General features: G+C 45.1%; 1 pseudogene; it reads left to right on the top strand.

Moving 5' to 3' along the window:
- Nucleotides 1-350: 350 nt before the first annotated feature.
- On the top strand, nt 351-943 carry LOC102428967 (annotated as a pseudogene).
- The last annotated feature ends 6,736 nt before the right edge of the window (nt 944-7,679 follow it).

Genomic DNA, 7,679 nt, shown 5'->3' with positions numbered 1-7,679 from the left:
AAAGACAGGGGGAAGTGGCCGTTAGGCCACGCCCCCGACCCCTGCCAACCTGGCAACTCGCGCACCTCCAAACTCCAGGCTCCTCGCTCTGAACCCAGGAGTTCTGCGGCACCACAGGGTGCGGAACCGGCAAGCTGTGGGTGACCAGGCCTGCGGGGCCTTTGCCATCCCTGCACCAGGACCTGGGGAGAAAGCACCAGCAGTTCCCCACCCCCTCCCCATCCTCCACGATTCTGGATTCTCTGCAGGGGCGCATATTGGGGTTCCCACTAACTTCCAGGAAGGACGTGGGTGCCTCTCGAACCCCAGCTCGGACGGCCAGCTGTGTTTGCTGTGGCGACCCTTCGCCCATGACTCTCAGGTGCCCGAAGCCCTTTGGGAATGGAGGGGAAGGGACGCGGAGCAGGCGGGGGAATGCGGGGTTCGAGAAGGAGCCGTCCCCAGAGGCCGCGCGTCTGGCAAGGGCCTTGTGAGAGCTCAAACATGTTGGTACTGGGGAGGTCTGACTGTGAATGAAGCCAAAGAGAAATTAGAAGAGACACCAGAAGGGGCTTTCTTGATTAGAGATAGTTCGAATCCAGACTACCTACTAACAATCTCTGCGAAAACATCAGCGGGACCGACTAATCTGCGAATCGAATATCAAGATGGGAAATTCCGATTGGACTGCATCGTCTGTGTCAAGTCCAAGCTGAAGCAATTTGACAGTGTGGTTCACCTGATCAACTTCTATGTCCAGCTGTGCAGGGATAAGCGGGCCGGCGCAGAAGCCCCCCGGGCCGGCTCTGTCCACCTGCATCTGGCAAAACCGCTCTACACATCAGCACCACCGCTGCAGCGTCTCCGCAGACGCACCATCAACAAATGCACCCATGCCTTCTGGGCACTGCCTTTACCAAGAAGACTAAGAGATTACCTGGGAGAATATACATTCCAGGTATAAGTGTTTCCCTTTGTCTACACATGCCTCAGATAGAGTATCTCCGAATGCAGCTACATAAAAGAGAACCCAAACTTGAGTGACAACTCTGCATAACTACCTGGAATTCTAAGAGCAGCTGAATCTCTCTAATCTCTCTGTGTCAAGTGGTAGCCAGGTCAAGTTCCCGCATATGGTTCGCCCAAGCAATGCATCCCTTACAAGACTAGGACCAGCTGATCCTTTTAAGTTAAAGCTGAACTAACATTTTTATCAGAATGCCTTGCCTTTCTGAGCTCCCTTTCTTTCTGGTTGAAGTAAAGGACTCCACAGGGGAGAACTGAGGAAGGGGAAGGCAACTGAGACAGGCTCCACTTCCATTTTACATGCCTGGTGATCTGAGTCTATGCTGGACAGGTTATAGTTTGCATCTGATGTACCCAGGGGTTTTGTGGATCAGATATGCTTGTGCGTGTTTATCCTTCATTTCATGCAATTAACTGAGTCAAACAAAAAAAGGGATCGTGAAACCCCATATTTGTCTTTTGACTTCCTGTTTGAACTTTCTCATGTGAATGAGCACTGTAGTGATCCATCTTAAGGGAGCCTTACTTCAGCAATATTTCAAACTGGTGCAAACAGAAAAGACTGCCTTTTCCTTTAAGGCCAAAGACAAGAATGTCATGCTATACAGGTACTATTCAATCCCTGTTAATAAAACCATGTAGATATAGACATTTTAGCCTTTAGCCTTTGAAGTAGCTGTGTTGCAATCCTGTTGACATGGATTTTTTTTTTTTTTTTTTTTTTTTTTTTTTTTTTTGCAAATGGCTTTAGAAATTTCCAAGTTGTCCTTGAATTGTTTAACTATGGACATCAGCAGTTGTGTTCCTCCAGATACCTGCCTGCTTTTTCAAAGTGTTTATTTACTGCAGTTACTATTTGATTAGAATCTGTTAAATAAAAAATGACTTAAAAAGGAAAGACATTTGACCTCATAATAATTTAACTGCACAAAAATAAAATAATTATATCTGCACAACTATAAAATCTTGAAACAGTGAGCTGTCATTCAAAGTGTTTTAAAAGAGGATGAATAACCTGTGTGTATATATAGAATTCATTCAGAATTTATTGAGGATCTACTAAATGCCATGTGATCAGTGAGGAAGATAAAGATTAATATGATGTGATTCCTGATCACAGGGTATTTAATGAAAGTCTGTGATGGGTAAATAAATCAGTACAAATATAATTATTTTGTGTGGTAATTGATACTGTAGAGTTTGTGCAAACTTTTATGGAAATATTAATTCTGCTTTGAATAATCAGAAAATACTGCGTGGAAGTTATATTTGACTGGGTCTAGAATAATAGTTTGGGGTTTGCATTGCAGGGGAGTAAAATATCAATGGGGGGGGAAACTCAGTGGATTTTAAAGTCCCCCAAATTCTTTAGAATTTACTCCATCCTGTAAAGGCAAGACAAACACAATGATGATCTAATGGGATAAGACATATAAAATGTATACATGAACTAAAGCACCCCCCCCCATTTCTTGAAAGCAAATAAAGAAAGAAGCAGCCTTCTTTATTTGGATGGAAAATTTGCCACTCTTGATTTCACTGGTCAAACACTTCAGGTGGATTGTAAAACCCTTCAGGAGCAGGGAGAACTTCTGGGCTCATCTGATGGTGGGAGTTTACTGTGAGGCTTGTGTCCCTGCAGGTTTGCTTAGAAATGTAACTGGGAAAGATAGATGAATTTTGGAAAAGGGGTTGGTTTTATTTTGCTCTTCTGAAGGTATGTGCAAGACTGAAGTAGCCAGAAGGGATAAGAAACAGAAAGATGAATAATCGTCTCTATAACAAGAGTTACAGGGACCCCTGTAAGTAGACATCCCTATAACCCACTTCTGAGAAAAGGAGCAGCAAGCCACTAAAACTGAAAATTCCTTTCTTTAGCCCCAATCCAGAATCAATACAAAAGGGGTTAAGCCCTGATGATTTTAAGATCTATCGTACTTGATGGTAAGGAGTAGCAGTGTGATACACTGAGAAGCCGTGGTAAAACGGTTCTAGGTTCAAGCCTGAAGTCCGTTTCCCAGCTCTATGACCTTGAGTGGGTTAGTTAACCTCTCTGAGCCCCAATAGTCTCATTTGCAAAGGCAATGCAAATGTAGATCACACAGGGTAGCTGCAGGGATTACGCGGATGTTGATGTGTCTATATTAGCGTGCTAGCTCAGTACCAGCCACACAGCAGGCACTCATCTATATATATAAAACCCTAATATGCAAATAGACTGAATGGTAGAACAACCGAACAACCGGTCACTATGATGTGCACTGACCACCAGAGGGCACGTGTGGAACATGGCAGCAGGTGGCAGAGCGCGGAACATGGCGGGCATCGGCTGTGGTGGGATGGTGGAGCAGGTGAGCGGGGGTGCCAGACCAAGGTGGGGCACCAGTTGCTGTCATCAGGGCAAGCCTCTGGTGGTTACTGAAAATTCTTTGCTCCCATGCACCGCGGTCCCACCGGGCGCTTGCACCCATGCTGGTGCTGGCCCCGATTGCTCAGCGCTGTCAGCAGGTGTAAGTGGTGGCTGCTGGCCCCAATCGCCCCTCAGGGCTTCTCTACCTCCCCCAGCTCAGGAGGGGCAATTGGGGCAGCAGCTGCCGCTCGCACCCACTGACTGCCGGCCCCAATCGCTCCGTGTCATCAGCGGGTGTTAGCGGGGCCAGTGCCATCAGCACGTATGAGCGGTGGTGGTGGGAGCAGGGCTGCAGGCACACGGGACCGGGGGCTGTGGTGGGAGGGGCCAGGCAGGGGCACGGAGGTTGGGCCGAGACCCGCCCCTGTGCCCACCGCAGCCTTGCAGCCCACAGTTCCTTTCAAGGTGCATGAATTCAATTCGTGCACTAGGCCCCTAGTAAACTATAACCATCAGCATTGTTTTACTCTTAGGAGAAATGCAAACAAAAAAAAAGAAGTTAGGTATTAGTTTGGTCTTATTGGACTTTGGCTTTGAAAATCGATTCAACAAATTTGAGCACATATCCTGTGTGAGGCTCTGATTTAGTGCTGGGGACACAGTGGGAAACAGCACAGAAAAGTCCCTTCTTCCTTCGTGGAGTTACAATGCAGAAATAAACAAATAAACATGATGCTCTCAGATAGAGATTAGAGCTATGAAGAAATTTAAAAAAGAAAATGGGATACAGTATGCTTGTGCCAGGCATGAGGACACTGGCTGAACTTCCAACATTTGGGGAAAGATGTCCATTCCTGAAGGATGATATGAAATGGACACAGAGTGTCAGATTGACCCAGTGACTGTATATTCCACAGCTACACACTTAGAATGTCTTAATGAAGTCAGGTTCCAGACAAATTGGTTCATTCATTTCAAAGGGATTCATTTTAGGACGCCCACACTTCTTTTGGTCTCAGGCAAGTTAGATTACTCATGCACTAAGTATTTTTTTAAAATATATATTTTTTATTGTTGACAGTATTACAACTGTCCCCCATTTTCCTGTCCTTTGTCCGCCCACACACCTAGCCCTTACCCCACCCCAGGCCTTCACCACACTACTGTTTGTGTCCATGGGCTATGCATATAAGTTCTTTGGTTAATCTCCTCCTGTTCCCCCAACCCCTCCCCTCTGAGATATGTCAGTCTGTTCCATGTTCCCATGCCTCTGGACTTTGAATTTCTAGTTTGATCTTGAAAATACACACTTTGACTAAAAAAAAAAAATGGCAAGAGGAGATTTCAACAACTGAAGTAGCTGATAAGCATGATTGTAAAAACACTTGGAGTGGGCTCCAAAAAGAAGAGGGTGAGCCTTTAATAATAGTCCCATCTCTTGAAGTAAAATCTGTTAATTGCATATACTTTACACATAAAATACTTTAACACAATTTATGTCATCACTTGGAAAACCACACTAGGGAATATCTCCAAGATTTAGTTCGGATTCTTCTTTGTTATCCAGAGTAGAGCCACTGATTCAAGCTAGCTTCTCATTTATTTCTTCTATAAACTCTTACACCTTAAAGCTACCTTATATTTTTAGTTTAATGATGTTTCTTTTCTCTGAAATGTCATCTTCCCTATCTCTCTGCTGGCTTCTTTCTACACTTCAAGGTTTGGCTCAAAGTTCTCTTTTTCTTTGTCTTTTTAAAAATATGTTTTTATTGGTTTTTTAGAGAGAGGGGAAGGAAGAGGGAGAGAAAAACATTGATGTGAGAGCAGAACATATATCAGATGCCTCCTGCACACCCCCTACTGGGGATGGAGGCTGCAACTCAGGCATGTGCTGGAACAGGAATTGAACTGGTGACCTCTACCTCTTGGTGCATGGCACAATGCCCAACCAACTGAGCCACACTGTCCAGGGATCAAAGGTCTCCTTTGCATTGCACACCTTCTTTATTTTTTTAAATATATTTTATTGATTTTTTACAGAGAGGAAGGGAGAGGGATAGAGAGTTAGAAACATCCATGAGAGAGAAACATCGATCAGCTGCCTCCTGCACACCCCCTACTGGGGATAGCATTGCACACCTTCTTAAGCAGAATTATGCATATCATGATTTGGTTTCCCATCGCATTTTATACATGTTTTTATGATCCTTATGTTCATCATTTTTAGGTCTATCATTTATTGTGTGCCCATTATGTAGCAGGCATTGTGTTAAACATATTACATATATTCTTTTATTTAATACTTGTTACAGCCTTATGAGATAGGCATTATTATTCCAATTTACTGAAGAGGTTAAGAAATTACTTCATTTCATTCAGCAAATAAGACGTGGCCCTAAGATTTTTCCCGATGTTGGATCAGGCTCTTTGGTGTGTTGGTCCAGTCCTCCTGAGTTCTCTGGTGCAGGCCAATGTGCCTGCCTGGCCCTGGGGCGGATCCCCAAGTAGTCTGGTGGGCTGGGCGGGGTCTCCTTAGCCCAGAGGCTGGTTCTGTCTCAGGACTCAGACCTTGAATGTCCTTGTTTGGAGCTGCTCTCCCTTCCCCCATGGAATTGGGCTCAGTGGGGTATCCAGGTCCCTGTCAGGACTCATTGGGGTTGGTGCCTGTGGCTTGCAGGAGGGGCTGGCGGGCTCTTCCTTTCCTTCTAATGTCTCAGCTCTGCCTGGGTGACTGACATCCGCTAGTCGCCACCCCAAGCAAGAGGGGATATTAAAAAACAAAACAAAACAAAAAACCCTCCCAGCCCCGCTTGGCTCTCTAATCTTCCAGCATGGCCAGCTCTTGCTGGGCAGAGCTTCAGCCCAGGCTCCCACCAGGTCCAGATTTCTGAGTTCCCCACGCCCAAAGGCAGGGCACAGATTTCCAGCCTAGAGCCATTCCACAGGTGGGGGAAGGGGCGCCTCCTCTTCCCTGGAGGTGGAGAGGATTGCTCTTCTTTCCCAGGGCATCCTGTGAGGTCCCCATCCTGCTCTCCACCAAAAGTTCTTTCAGAGAATAATAGGACCCTCAGATTCACTGCTAGGTGAACCGTTCAGACCCTTCCACTGGTCTGGTGGTCTGTGGCTTGGCTCTTCCCGCAGACACATCAGGGTGAACTCCCCAGTCTGGTGCTGTAGCCAAGCAATGGTCTTTTGCCGGGGTAGTGTGGATCTGAGTCTCCCAGCTGGACTGAATTGCCACCCATTCCCACTGCCAGCTGCTATGTGGACTCCCCTTCCCTTCTCTGTTGTTCTGGTTTGGGGATCCCTGTGTAGGGCTGAGACCCCATGCTCCCAGGAGGCAAGGGCTGTGCTGCCGAACCTTTCCTGGGGCCTCCCAGCCATGCTGTGCAGCTGTGCAAGTTGGTTCACCCACTCTGTGTGTTCTCCTGTCCCCTCTCCAGGCTCCCTGCTCACAGTATTTCAGATCAGCTATTTTTCATCTGGGGTTTCAAGTTGAATGCTCTGCAGTTTAGCCATAAGTCTAGTCTGGTGTGGGAGCAAGTGGACAGAACTTCTCTAGACTGTAGTCATATTGCCTCTCCTCCTAGAATCATAATTATTTTAAACTACAAAATACAAAAGGTGGGCCAATGTGTAAGTGAAGTTGAAGCAAGTAAAAATGTTTTCTACATTATTTGTAAAATGATTTGACTACATAAAAAACATTCTTCACGACTTCTACAGGTGGTATTTTCCTAGAAAGATATTCATTCAACACCAGGTAAATGCAGCCAATCACAGAGAATTTCAGAGACAGCACATCATAGCTATGCTCCCCCTCTCCCTCCATTCTTCTGGAATGGCAGAGATACAAATCCTTTCACAGACCACCTTGAAAACTCACCATCAAGACCTTGAAATATTTAGAAAGTAATATTTAGTATAGAATTAAATGAGATGAACAGAGTTTTCATTCCTGAAATAAGTTTTCTGACAATTAAAACAGTAGCTGGTGATTGAAGGAACAATTGGTCATTATCTACATACTCTTTCATTCATGTTACACATATGCATTAAATGTCTATTGTGTGCAAGGCTTTAAGCTAGCCCGTAGGAATATAACTATGAACCAAAACAGCTCTCTTGTGTATTATCAAGTGAGGAAGGAAGTCACTAAGTAATTTAAAAAGAACAAAAATTACACCTGTGATAATTGCTTCAAAGAGAGATGTATGGTGCAATGAGAGCCAATAAAAGGAGAAAGAAAAGCATAGGGAATATAGTCAATAATATCTAATAACGATGTATGTATGGTGTCAAATGGGCACAAAATTTATTGGGA

Source organism: Myotis lucifugus, unplaced genomic scaffold (assembly GCF_000147115.1).
Source record: "Myotis lucifugus unplaced genomic scaffold, Myoluc2.0 scaffold_28, whole genome shotgun sequence".
In the NCBI taxonomy this organism is placed as follows: Eukaryota; Metazoa; Chordata; class Mammalia; order Chiroptera; family Vespertilionidae; genus Myotis; species Myotis lucifugus.
The sequence above is the reverse complement of the archived record's forward strand: the minus strand, read 5'-3'. Positions and strand labels throughout refer to the sequence as shown.